Below are 13,882 nucleotides of genomic sequence, written 5' to 3'. Positions count from 1 at the left end.
ATTTCTTATACAAATAATCAACATGTTGATTAGAAATAATTCTTATATAATGCTTCAAGTAGGGCTTCAGCTGCTAATTTCTTGTTAACTTCCTTTGAGCCATCCTATCCATATAAAGATAGTAAGACACTATGCATTATAAATACTCTGTAATCACATTGACCTTCTTACATCAGTCTAAATTGGTGATATTTCATTTATTTGACAGTGTCCTAAACTCTTATGCAAATTCATGCCCTTGGTTACACAGGTAGTGAATAGTATGCAATGTCTGCTGAATGAACTGATGAGAGTCATCAGCCTATGATAGTAAGAACTATAGAACTTCAGTGGTTAGGAAATAGTAGCTCTTGTTATTAGCTACTATTGGAACATCAGTTCCTTGAAGGCAAGAATACGTATCTTGGATCTGTAGATCCCTTGGACTTGGCACAGAGCTTGACACAAAGTTGATTTTTAATCAATAAACCTATTGAAAGAATTAACTCAATTTTTAAAAAGCAACAATCTTTTTTTCTGAGACAGTGTTTTGCTCTGTCACTCAGGCTGAAGTGCAGTGATGTGATCTCGGCTCACTTCAGCCTCTGCCTCCTGGGTTTAAGTGATTCTCCTGCCTCAGCCTCCTGAGTAGCTGGGACTACAAGTGTGCGCTACCACACCTGGCTAATTTATTTTTATTTTTTATTTTGGTAGAGATGGGGTTTCATCATATTGGCCAAGCTGATCTTGAACTCCTGATTTCAAATGATCTTCCTGCCTTGGCCTGCCAAAGTGCTGGGATTATAGGCATGAGCCACCATGTCCTACCAATAAGCAACAATCTTTCTTTTGTCTGACTTATGGCATAATTCAAACAAGAGCCTCTTTTCCTTTTGTGTCTTATAAAAAAGCTGTTATTTAATTAATACTTGATGAATTAATATATGCTGCAGCAAAGAAGTCAGAGATTCAATTCAAAACAGGAAATTCTCTTCTCAAGAGGCTTTTCCTGGATACCACATCCCTTTCTATCCTTCATATAGGGTTGTGAATGACTTCTTGAACTTCCAGGCCTGTGTTCAGGACATAACATCCTCTTTGGAGTTGCACCTCAGTCTAATAAAACAAATTATCCAAGAACTACCACATGGGCTGTTTATACTACTAACTTATCTGAACTGGTATGATGGTAAATTTTTTTTTTTTTTTGAGACGGAGTTTTGCTCTTGTTACCCAGGCTGGAGTGCAATGGCGTGATCTCAGCTCACCGCAACCTCGACCTCTTGGGTTCAAGCAATTCTCCTGCCTCAGCCTCCCGAGTAGCTGGGACAACAGGCACGCGCCACCATGCCCAGCTAATTTTTTTTGTATTTTTAGTAGAGACGGGGTTTCACCATGTTGACCAGGATGGTCTCGATCTCTTGATCTCGTGATCCACCCGCCTCGGCCTCCCAAAGCGCTGGGATTATAGGCATGAGTGACTATGCCTGGCTGGTAAATGTTTTATAAGTGGCTCTCTAAACAAAATAAAACACCAAAGAATTTGGTTTGCAGTCTTTGCCAATTTCAAGCTATCAACATGAAGTCACTGAATGCTGGGTTGAGAAGAGATACATAGAATCAGCTCCTGCTGAGCTAGCTCTAACAGGTAGCTGCCTTTCCCTACTTTTCCCACTGCATACACTTAGGGGAAGGTAACAGGGCAAGTGTATTCTGGAAGTTCAGTTTGCCCCAGATTTGGGGCTTGTTCTGCAGAAGCACATGTTCTCCTCTTTCCTCCCTAAGTATGCCCAAGCTGACCCAGCACTGAGAAGGTGAGAACTTCACTTTGAGTTTACTTGCTCAAACAATGTGTTCCCTGAGGCTTTGTGAGACAGGGTATCACAGCAGTTTCATGTGCTTCAGTGATACAGGCTCTGCTCTAGACATGCAACCTCACCAGAACCATATTACAATGTAGGTGAGCTATGTTTATGTAATGTGGCAGTGACTGGTATCTTGCTTACCATGCTCATTCAATAAAGCACCAGAAACAGTTTTGCAGGCAATGAGAGCATATATTTTGCCTTTGTGCTATATTCATTTTCATCACATTCAAAAGACTTTATCAAAAGGAAAAGGCCTTACACTAACTGCAAATGACATTCTTAGGGAGTCTAGAAGAACCATGGTCTTCTCATGTTGGAAAAAGAAGAGATTGAATGTTGTTGGAGCCAATGCCCTCCTTCCTTGTTTAAAAAATAATGCCCCACATGACTGATAGAAATTTTGCTGGGTCACGTGGCGCTCTTGAATAATGCAACAATGGAAATATGGATTAACTGGACACAGGGTGGTTATACCAACAGAACAGCCCTGTCCTCCTTCCAACATGTGCTTGATCTTATGAGTTAGAAAGGTACTCTGCTGCGATGGTTTAAATTGGTTAACAACAAGATCTAGAAAGCAGATTATAGATCTGTGGCACCTCAATTCAATTCAATTTAACTGACAATAAAAAATCACCCAGAGAAGCTTGTTAAACATATACACGCCTGAACTCCATCCACTACAAGAGAGACAGAGATCTGTGATTTTACAACTTTTTGCCACTGAAAATGTGATCCCTCGAGCAGAAGCATTGGCATCACCTTGAAGTTTGCTGGAAATGCAGAATCCCAGGCCCCACTTCAGACCTAATATTGGAATCTAAACTTAACAAAATTCACAAATAATTCATATGAGTCATCAAGTTTGAAAAATACGACTAAATCTTTCATTTTTTTATTGTGGTAAAAAGCGTATAATATAAAATTTACCATCTTGACAATGTTTAAGTGTACAGTACAGTAGGATTAACTACATGCATATTGTTGTTCAGCTCACCACTAGACGTTTTTGTTTTGCAATACTGAAAGCTGATACCCATTACCCAACTCCCCATTTCCTCCTCCTCTCTCCCAGACCCTGGGAACAACACTACTTTCCGTTTCCCTGACATCTCACAAAGTGGAATCATGCATTATTTGCTTTTCGTGACTGGCTTGTTTCATTAGCATAATATCCTCAAGGATCATTCATGTTGTAATACATAATAGAAATAACAGTCCATTGTATATATATAAACACATTTTCTCTATCCTTTAAACTATCCATGAACATTTAGGTTGCCTCCACCTCCTGGTTGTTGAGAATAATACTGCAATTAACATTGGTATGCAAATCTCTTCAGCATGCTGTTTTCAACTATTTTGAATATATACCAAATGTTAGGATTGCTAGATCACATGACAATTCTGTTTCTAATATTCTGACTGTAAGGTGGAGATGTAATGATTTCCCATCAAAATCGTTAGAGGAATGAACAGGAGCATTGTTGTGGTAGAGGAAGACTCTCTGGTGGTTTTCTTGGGCATTTTTCTGCTAAAGGTTTGGCTGACTTTTTAAGAACACTCTTATATTAAGCAGATGTTATCATTCTTTGGCCCTCCAGAAAGTCAGTAAGATAAAGGCCTTGAGCATCTCAAAAAACTGTTGCTATGACCTTTGCTCTTGACCAGTTGATTTTCTCTTTGACTGAACCACTTCCACCTCTTTGTAGCCATTTCTTTGATTACGCTTTGTCTTCATGATCGTACTGGTAAAGCCATGTTTCATCTCTTGTTACAACCCTTTGAAGAAATGCTTCAGGATCTTGTTCCCATTTTAAAATTCAAAATCTGACCCTAGTTTAAAATTTTGATTGAAAGCTCTGTTCTTGTCTGCAGCTGATCTGGGTACATGATTTTGGCATCCATTGAGTAGAAAGTTTGCTCAACTTCAATTTTTGTCAGAATTGTGTTAGCTGAACCAACTGAGATGTCTCTGGTGATGGCTATTTTTTCTGGTGTTAATCAGTCCACTTCAAATAGGGCACAGATAAGCTTAATTTTTTCCTTGCAAATTGACATGGATGGTCTGTCACTACAGGCTTCATCTTGAAAATTGTTTTGTCCTTTCTCAGAACAAGTTAACCAGTTATAAACCACTGATTCTTTGGAGTATTTTCCCCAAAAACTTTTGGTAAAGCATCAACAATGTCACCATTTTGCTACCCAATATTTACCATCAATTTGATGTTTGTACTTTCTTCAATTTTGGCAGAATTCATGCTGTTCTGATATAGGCTATTCCAAACTGATGTCTTATCTTTCTTAGTCCCTCAAACTGGATTCTGATCAGACATACTATTAACACATTAGTAGAAATTTGTTTTAGTGTGAAAAATGTTTTGAAATCGATGCATAATTTTTTCATAATATGCATTTTCCATGTATTTTTTGAATGCCCCTCATATGCTCTTCCATTCTGTTGGTTGTCTTTTTGCTCCATGGATTGTTTCCTTATCTGCACAGACGTTAAGTTTGAAGTAATCCTAATGCCTTTTTTTTTAACTGTGGTATTAGTGACATGGCCAAATCCAATGTACTGAAGCTCTATTTTCTTTTAGGACTTTATAGTTTTATGTTTACCTCTCTGATCCATTTTATAAAAATGTTTTGTATAGTTTAAGATAAAAGACCAACTTCATTTTTTGCATATGGACATCCAGTTTTTCCAACATCATTTGTCGAAGAGACTATCTCTTCACCAGTGTCTTGGTATCTTTGTGATTATTTGGCCATGCACACCATAGTTTATTTCTGGGCTCTCTATTTTGTTCTATTAATCTTTACATCTATTTTTATGTCAGTAGCACACTATCCTGATTACTGGTATTTTGGGGGGATGTTTTGAAATCAGGAAATGTGTGGCCTCCAAATTTGTTATTCTTTTCTCAAGATTGTTTTAGTTATTCATGGGCCCCTAGAAATTCTGTATGAATTTAAGAATTTTCTTTTCTATGCCTGCAAAAAAATGCCATTGGGATATTGATAGAAATTGCACTGAATCTGTAGATCACTTTGGGTAGAATGGACACTCCAATAATAATAGATAAAATCTAATCCACAAATACCGGGATGAGTATCTATTTATGTATATGTTTTTTGACTTCGTTTAGCAATATTTTATAATTTTCAGTATAAATATTTGCCCCCTTAGTTTATTCCCAAGATTTATTATTTCTGATGTTATTACAAGTGGTATTATTTTCTCAATTTCCTTTTCAGATTGGTCATTATTAATGTATAGAAATGCTATTGATTTTTGTGTGTTGATTTTGTATCCTGCAACTTAGCTAAAATTGTTTATTCAGTTTTTTTTTTTTGGAGCTTTCAAAAGATAAGATTATGTCATCTGCAGACAGAGATTAATTATACTTCTTTCCTTTCCAATTTGGATGCCTTTTATTTATTTACTTACTTATTTATTTTTTATCTAATTGCTCTGTCTAGGACTTCCAAAACTAGGTTAAACAGAAGTGCTGAGAGTGGGCATCCTTGCCTTGATCTTAGACAAAAAGCTTTCAGTTTTTCACTGTTAAGCATGGTGCTAGCTGTGGCTTTTTTGTATACAGCTTTCATTAGGTTGAGGTAGTTTCCTTCTATACTTTATTGAGTGTTTTTATCATGAAAAGGTATTGAGTTAGGTTGGTCACAGTGGCTCAGGCCTGTAATCCCAGCATTGTGGGAGGCTGAGTCAGGAGGATCACTTGAGATCATGAGTTTGAGACCAGCCTTGCCAACATGGTGAAACCTTGTCTCTACTAAAAATACAAAAATTATCCAGGCATGGTGGCATGTGCCTGTAGTCCCAGCTACTTGGGAGGCCTAAGTGGGAGATATGCTTAAACCTGGAAGGCAGAGGTTGCAGTAAGCCAAGATCACATGACTGCCCTCCAGCCTGGGCCACACAGTGAGACCTTGTCTCAAAAAAAAAAAAAAACAAAAAAAAAAAAGAAAGAAAGAGAAAGAAGAAAGAAAGAAAGAAAAAGAGAGAAAGAAAGAAAGAAAGAAAGAGAAATGGTATTCAATTTGGTCAAATGCTTTTTCTTCATTAATTGAAGTAATCACGTGGTTCTGGTCCTTCATTCTGTTAATGTAGCTTATTATATTGATTTTTGTACGTTGATTGATTTTTGTATGTTGAGTCATTTTGCATTTCAGGTATAATCCTTTTAACATTCTGCTGAATTGAGTATGCTAGTATTTTGTTGAGGATTTTTGGATCAATGTTCATCAGGGTTATGGTCTGTAGTTTTCTTGCATCCTTGTTTGTTTTTGGTTTTGGGATAATGTTGAGCTTACAGAATGAGTTTAAACATGGTCCCACTTCTTCAGTTCTTTCGAAGGGTTTGGGAAAAACTAGTGTTAATTCTTTAAATATTTGGTAGAATTCTCCAGTGAGGCATCTGGTCCAGGGATTTTCTTTATTAGGAGGATTAAATTACTGCTTAATCTCCTTACTAGTTATAAGTCTATTCACATTTTCTATTCCTTCAAGACTCAGTCTTAAGCAGTTGTATGCTTCTAGCAATTTACCTGCTCCTTCTAGGTTATCTAATTTTTTGGTGCATAATTATTTATAGTGTTGTTTTATACTCCTTATTACTTCTGAATCATTTGTTTTATGTGTCTTCTTCAATTTCTGATTTTATTTATTTGAGTCTTCTCTCTTTTTTCTCAGTCTACTATGGATTTGTCAATTTGGTTGACCTTTTTAAAAATCAATGCTTGCTTACACTGATTTTTTTCCTATTATTTTTGTATTCTATATTTCCTTTATCTCTGCTCTAACGTATATTATTTTGTTACATCTGTTGATTTGTCAGTTTTAAAAATCTTTCTAGTTCTCTGCAGTGCAAAGTTAGGATGCTGATTTGAGATATTTCTTTTTTTTTAATGTAAGTATCATCACTAACCTCACTCTTATTACTGCTTGTGCTGCATCCATAAGTTTTGGTATGTCGTAGTTTCATTTCCATTTGTCTCCTGATATTTTCTAAATTACACTGTGACTTCTTCTTCAACCCGCTGGTTGCTTAAGAAGGAGTTGTTTAATTTTTTTTGTTTTTTTTTTCATTTTTATTACTCAAAGTTTCATTTTTTATTTAGCTTTCTGACTCTGTGCTTGCGTCTTCAACACTTTCACAATGATTTTCTGCTCCTCGATAAGGAAAGCACACCTGATCCTGTCATGAACACATTTAGCACACATGGAACCACCATAGGCCCTGCTGACATGTTTCTTTGTTTTGGACAATCTCATAAGAACTTTAGGTCTTACAGCACGAACCCCTCGAAGCCTGCCTGGGCATATACCACATGCTGATTTTGGTGCTTTCCCAACCTTCTTGGTATAAAGGTATACAATTCTATTACCAGCGGTCTGGGACTGCCTAGTTTTGTTAGAGGCAGTATTGTAGGAAAGCCTATGTTGGTATGTCAAACTCTGGACCATTCTGAGTGCCTGCACACAACGTCCCCGGAAGAGCGAGTTGCTTAATTTTTACATATTTGTGGATTTCCTGTTTTCCCTCTGCTATCAATTTCTAGTTTCATTCCATTATAGTCAGAGAGAGTATTATGTATGATTTCAATTTTCTTAAATCTGTTAAAACTTATTTGTATCCTAACATAAGGTCTCTATTGGACACTGCTCTATGTGTGCTTGAGTAGATTTCATATTCTGCTGTAGTAGGGTGCAGTGTTCTTTATATGTTTGTTAGGTCCAACTGGCATATAGTGTTGTTCACATCCTGTGTTTCCTTACTTGTCTTTTGTCTGATTGTTCTATCCATAATTGAAAATAGAGTATCCAAGTATCCTACTATTGTTTGCTTCATACACTTGGAAATTCTAATGTTAGATGCACACATAGTTCTAATAGCTGTATCTTTCTGATGAATCAATCCTTTTATCATTATATAATGTTTGTCTCTTGTGACAGTTTTTGTCTTCAAGTTTATTTGGTATGATATTAATATGGTTACCCCTGCTCTCTTTAGGTTCTGGTTTGCATGAAATACTTTCTTCTATTCTTTCATTTTCAGCTTGTATGTTCCCCTAGATCTAAAGTGTGCCTCTTCTAGACAGCAAATAGCTAGATCCTGTTTGTTTTTAATCCACTCAGTCAATCTATATCTTTTAATTGGGGCATTTAATCCATTTACATTTAAAATAATTAGAGATAATTAGGGAAGGGCTTATAATTGCCATTTTGTTCAATTGTTTTATGTATCTTATAACTTTCGTTTTTCCCCTTTCTTCTCTTTCTGTCTTCTTTTGTGTTTCCTTGATTTTTATTTGTTTTAATTTTTATTTACTTATTTTTGAGACAGAGTCTCACTCTGTTACCCAGGCTGGAGTGCAGTGTTGTGATCTCACTCACTGCAGCCCCCTGCTTCTTGGGTTGAAGCGAGCCTCAGGAGTAGCTGGGATTACAGGCATGTGGCATCACGCCCAGCTAAACTTTGTATTTTCAGTAGACATGGCGTTTCACCACATCAGCTAGGCTGGTCTTGAACTCCTGGCCTCAAGTGATCTACCTGCCTTGGCCTCCGAAAGTGCTGGGATTACAGGCATGAGCCACTGTACCCGGCCTTGTGTTGCCTTGATTTTTAAAACTGATGTTTTGATTTTCTGCTCATTTCCCTTAGCATGTGGTTAACACTGTAATTATATAGCACACCTTAAAGTTATTATAATCTATTCAAGCTGGCAACAATTTAACTTCAATCACATATAAAATCTCCCTTTATTTACATCCTGCTCCCCCACTTTATGTTACTGATGACACAAATTACCTCCTTTCGTATTGTATGGCTATTAATATAAATTTATAGCTACCTTTTATACTTAAAAAAAAACTCTATACCAGATTTAATAAAAGTACCTACAATACTACAGGATTTTATGTTTGTCTGTATGTTTACCTTTAGCTGGGAGTTTTAAATTTTCATATGGTTTTTTATTGTTTGTCATCCTTTCATTACAAGTGAAAGGATTCCCATCAGCATTTCTTGTAGAGTAGATCTAGTGGTGATAAACTCATTTAGCTTTTGTTTACCTGGGAAAGTTTCAATTTCTTCCTCATTTTGGAAGGACAGTTCCGCCAGATACAGTATACTTGATTGGTAGCTCTTTCTTTCAGCACTTTGAATAGATCATCCCACTCCCTTCTAGCATGCAGTTTCTGCTGATAAATCTGTTGATACTCTTATAGATGCATACTTGCATGTGATGAGTTGCTTTTCTCTTGCTGCTTTCAGGGTTTTCTTTTGGTATCTGACTTTTGACACCGATTATAATGTGTCTCAGTGTATATCTCTTTGAATTCATCCTAGTTGCAGTTTTTGAGCTTCTAAAATTTGTGAGTCTATTTTCTTGTTCATACTTGGGAAGTTTTCAGCCATTTTTTCTTCAGATAGGCTCTCTGTCTTTTTCTCTCTTTATTCACTGTAAATTACATAATGCTTATATTGCTGCACTTGATGGTCCTATAGACCCTTCAGCTTTCTTCACTTTTCTTCATTATTTTTTCCTTTTTGCTCCTCTGCCTCAATAATTTCTAATGATCAGTCTTCAAATTCACTGATTTTTTTTTTTTTCCCTGTTTGGTCAAGCCTGTTGTTGAATCTCTCTAGTAAATTGAGTATTGCATTTTGAATTCACTTATTGTATTCTTCAGCTCCAGAATTTTTGGAGAAATTTCTGAAGAAAAACAATTTTGTTTCCATCTTTTATCTCTGTTGATACTCTAATTTTTTTATGCATCATTTACCTAACTTTCTTTAGTTATCTATCTGTACTGTCTTTTAATTATTTGACTATCTTTATGAGAGTAATTTGAATTCTTTGGCAATTCATATACCTGTGTTTCTTTAGGGTTGATTTTGGTAGACAATATAATTTGTTCCTTTGGTTGGGCCATGCCTTCTGGTTTCTTTGTGTGCTCTATTATCTTCTGTTGGAATTCTGGCATTTGAAAAATCAGACACTTCTGCTAGTCTTTGCAGTCTGAGAGCAATCAGTCCAGCTAGAAATTATGCAGATCTCTCAAGCCTTTTCTAATGATGCGTATTGTCTGGGCTTTTGTATATAAACCCCTAATTGAAGATCTGTTGGTTTCTACTCAGGAGCTTCCCGGCTTTCTCCTCACAAGCTTCCCTTAGTGTCTATATCAGGTACTTTGGACTTTCTAGTGTGGCAGGAAGCATTAGATTTTTCTCTGTTGGTGCTGGAGCTCCCCTAGTGCCTGTGGTACAGGCTGATAGCAGACCAAGCCACACTGATGGCCTTTGTTCTCAGGGGGCCTCTCACAAAGCCCAGTTTCTGTAATCACTTAGATTCAGGCAAAATAGAAACCACTCCCTCGGGTAATACGTCCCCCTCAAAAATAAAAATATTAGATGTATCTTCCACTCTTTTCTTTTCCTCTCCAGAAAGAAATTAGGAATTAGAAGTTTTCTACTGACAGCTCTGTGCTATGTTGCAGGGAGTGGAAGGTGGTCTAGCAAGAAAGTGCCATAAATTTTCCTAAATTGCTTTAATATTATTGGTTTTACACTTGACTGGTTTTATTTCTCTCAATGGCAATTGGTCCATTGGGGAAAAAGGGTCTGGGCCTTCCTATTTGGCTATTGTGGTGACATCACCCTTCACTACCAAATCTTGAATGTCCATCTAATTAATACTCCTTAGTTTAGGCTCCCCAAATGCAATGAATTTTGCCAGAAGGTGGTGGAGGGGGAAAAATGGTTACTTCATTTATTTATTCACAAATTCAAAGAGGCTTGAGGTAGATAATGGCAAAACACATAAAGTAGTAAATACATTAAAATATGACTCATCTCAAACGGGAAGAGTAGAAAACAATCTCACTAGAATTAGTACAACAGAGTTAAATTAGTCCCAGACTGGGAAAGGAGAAAAATAACGTATTTCCTACTGACTGATACAAAACTTTACTTGTTTACTAGAAGATGCAAAGTTTTCTCCTTTTAAGAGAGAAATTCTACATTTTTATGATAAGTTTTACATTTTATGAGGAATTTATTGGAAATATCTTTACATAAAGGACTATGGACTTCAAGATGGATAATCCCTTCACAGCAGTTTTACAGAAGATTCAGATATTTTGGTTCTAGGATAGTGTATAAAGTATTAATGCTCAGTGATGCCTTAGGCTGCATTGTAGAGTAATATTTTAAACTCTGGCTCACTGGCTGCATTTCTTTGGGGTAACTGATACAAGGGATTATCATAATGTTTATCATAATGTTTATCAGCTTTCAATGTCTCCCCTCAGTTGACTTTATGACAGTCACACCATGCAACACCTTAGCTCAATCATCACATTTTAGTCTGTCAAGACTTTCTGTATGCTTTATTCCTAGTCACTCTCTTGTTGAAATGCGGTCCTCAGCCATGGTTGGAATCTCTGATGCCTGCTCTTTCTCTTATACAGGGGTTCCTGGGATTCAGAGTGCTTTTTGATCTAAAATCAGAAGTTGTGGTAGGGAGACTATGTCCAATTTTTAAAAACAACAACAACAACAAAAGCCCTCTGTGTAGGACAGATTTCCTATTTTAGGATGTGGTTCTCAAGGGTGGTCTTGGATCAGCAGCATCAGCATCAACATCACCCAGAAACATGTTAAAAATGTAAACTCCCAGGCTCCACCCTAGAACTACTGTATCAGATATTCTCAGGGTAGGGTGTATTAACATGTCCTCTAGATGACTCTGATGCATGATAAAGCTTGAGAATCGATATTTTAGAAAAATTCAATGGCTTTATAAACCTCATCAATTAAAACAATAGTTCCCCAATTCTGTTGTTTTTTGGAGTCACACCTGGGGAGCTTGAAGGAAAAATGCCTGGGTACCAGGGCCAGAGACTGAATTGATAAAAGTATGGGAGTTCCCCAGATGACTGTAATCTACACAAACATTGAGAACCACAGAAATGGGATTTATTGGTGATTTCATAACTATCTGCAAGTTTTTGGTATGGATACTAAGAGGAAAAAAAAAGCCAAAAACCTTTTAATATTGCCGTAAACATCTTTAAGTTTATGAAGGCTTTCACATGTAGTTCTGTTAGTTTTCACAGTAAAGTGAATAATGGCATCCTCCTACTACTGGTAAGCATATGCTCAATAACTTGATAAAGACACCAATTTTGATTTTAAGAGCCAATGCACAGCTTCCCTCTTCATGATAACTTAAGTAAAGGTCTTTTTTTTTTAAAGAAAGAGAAAAAAGAAAGGAAGGAAAAGAAAGAAAAAGAGAGAGAAAGAAAGAAAAAAAGAATAAAAGAGGGAAAGAAAGAGGAAGAGAAAGAGGGAGAGAGAATGGGAATCTTGCTCTATTGCCCAGGCTGGAATGCAGTCTAAAAATGGGTATTAAAAACCTCTTTTATGCCAATAAACATGCTTAACAATGAAGACAGGAAGGAATAAGGGAGGAAAATAAACAAGCAGCCAACCAATATTTCATTTAAACCTGTGAAATGCTATGCAATAGCTGAGGAGTGATTTACTTCCAGTTTTGTGGTCACTTTTAGAATAGATGTGATGTGATATTGAAAACATGTATGTTTTGTGGATTTGGGGTGGAGAGTTCTATAAATGTTTATTAAGTTTACTTATTTCAGGTCTGAGTTCAAGTCCTGGATATCCTTCTTAATTTTCTGTCTCGATCTGTCTAATATTGACAGTGTAGTGTTAAAGTCTCCCACTATTATTATTATTATTATTTTTGAGACAGAGTCTCGCTCTATCACCAGGCTGGAGTGCAGTGGTGTGACCCCAGCTCACTGCAACTTCTGTTTTCTGGTTTTAAGCAATTCTTCTGCCTCAGACTCCCGAGTAGCTGGGACTACAGGCACATGCCACCACGCCCAGCTAATTTTTTGTACTTTTTAGTAGAGATGGGGTTTCACCATGTTGGCAAGGATGGTCTCCATCTCTTGACCTGGTAATCCACCTGCCTCAGCCTCCCAAAGTGCTGGGATTACAGGCGTGAGCCACCACGCCCAGCCTCCCACTATTATTATGTGGGAGTCTCAGACTCTTTGTAAGTCATTAAGAACTTGCCTTATGTATCTGGGTGCTCCTGTATTGGGTACATATATATTTAGGATCATTAGCTCTTCTTGTTGCATTGATCCTTTTACCATTATGTAATGTCCTTCTTTGTCTCTTTTAGTCTTTGTTGCTTTAAAGTCTATTTTATCAGAGACGAGAATTGTAACTCCTGCTTTTTTTTCTTTCTTTCTTTTTTTTTTTTTTGCTCTCCATTTGGTTGGTAAATCTTCCTCCATCCCTTTGTTTTGAGTCTTTGTGTATTCTTGCATGTGAGATGGGTCTGGATGCAGCATACAGATGGGTTTTGGCTTTTTATCCAATTTGCCTGTCTGTGTCTTTTGATTGGGGCATTTAGTCCCTTTAAATTTGGGATTGATATTGATATATATGAGTTTAATACTGCCATTTAATGCTGGCTGGCTGTTTTGCCCATTAGTTGATGTAAATTCTTCATTATGGTGATGCTTTTTACCTTTTGGTATGTTTTTAGAATGGCTGATACTACTTGTTCCTTTCTATGTATAATGCTTCTTTCAGAAACTCTTGTAAAGCAGGCCTGGTGGTGATGAAATCTCTGAGTACTTGCTTGTTCATAAAAGATTTTATTTTTCCTTCAATTGTGAAGCTTAGTTTGGCTTGATATGAAATACTGAGTTGAAAGTTCTTTTCTTTAAGGAAGTTGAATATTGGCCCTCACTCTCTTCTGGCTTGTAGGGTTTCTGCTGAGAGATCTGCTGTGAGTCTGATAGGCTTCCCTTTGTGGGTAACCTGACCTTTCTCTCTGGCTGCCCTTAGTATTTTCTCCTTCATCTCAACCCTGGCAAATCTAACGATTATATGCCTTGGGATTGCTCTTCTTGAGGAATATCTTTGTGGTGTTCTCTGTATTACCTGGAGTTGAGTATTGCCCTG

At 36.9% G+C, this 13,882-nt stretch overlaps 1 protein-coding gene and 1 pseudogene across 18 annotated transcripts in view; both read right to left on the bottom strand.

Annotated features, from left to right (window-relative positions):
- The window catches only part of CNTN4 (contactin 4), a 994,033-nt gene that overhangs the window by 145,631 nt on the left and 834,520 nt on the right, over positions 1 to 13,882 (bottom strand). The gene's annotated exons all lie outside the window — the stretch shown is intronic.
- LOC108588468 (large ribosomal subunit protein eL34 pseudogene) lies at positions 68 to 7,375 on the bottom strand (annotated as a pseudogene). The gene has a single exon (XR_013527440.1). The product of XR_013527440.1 is annotated as a large ribosomal subunit protein eL34 pseudogene (transcript).

Source organism: Callithrix jacchus, chromosome 15 (genome assembly GCF_049354715.1).
Source record: "Callithrix jacchus isolate 240 chromosome 15, calJac240_pri, whole genome shotgun sequence".
NCBI lineage: Eukaryota > Metazoa > Chordata > Mammalia > Primates > Cebidae > Callithrix > Callithrix jacchus.
This window is presented reverse-complemented; position numbering and strand designations above follow the sequence as displayed.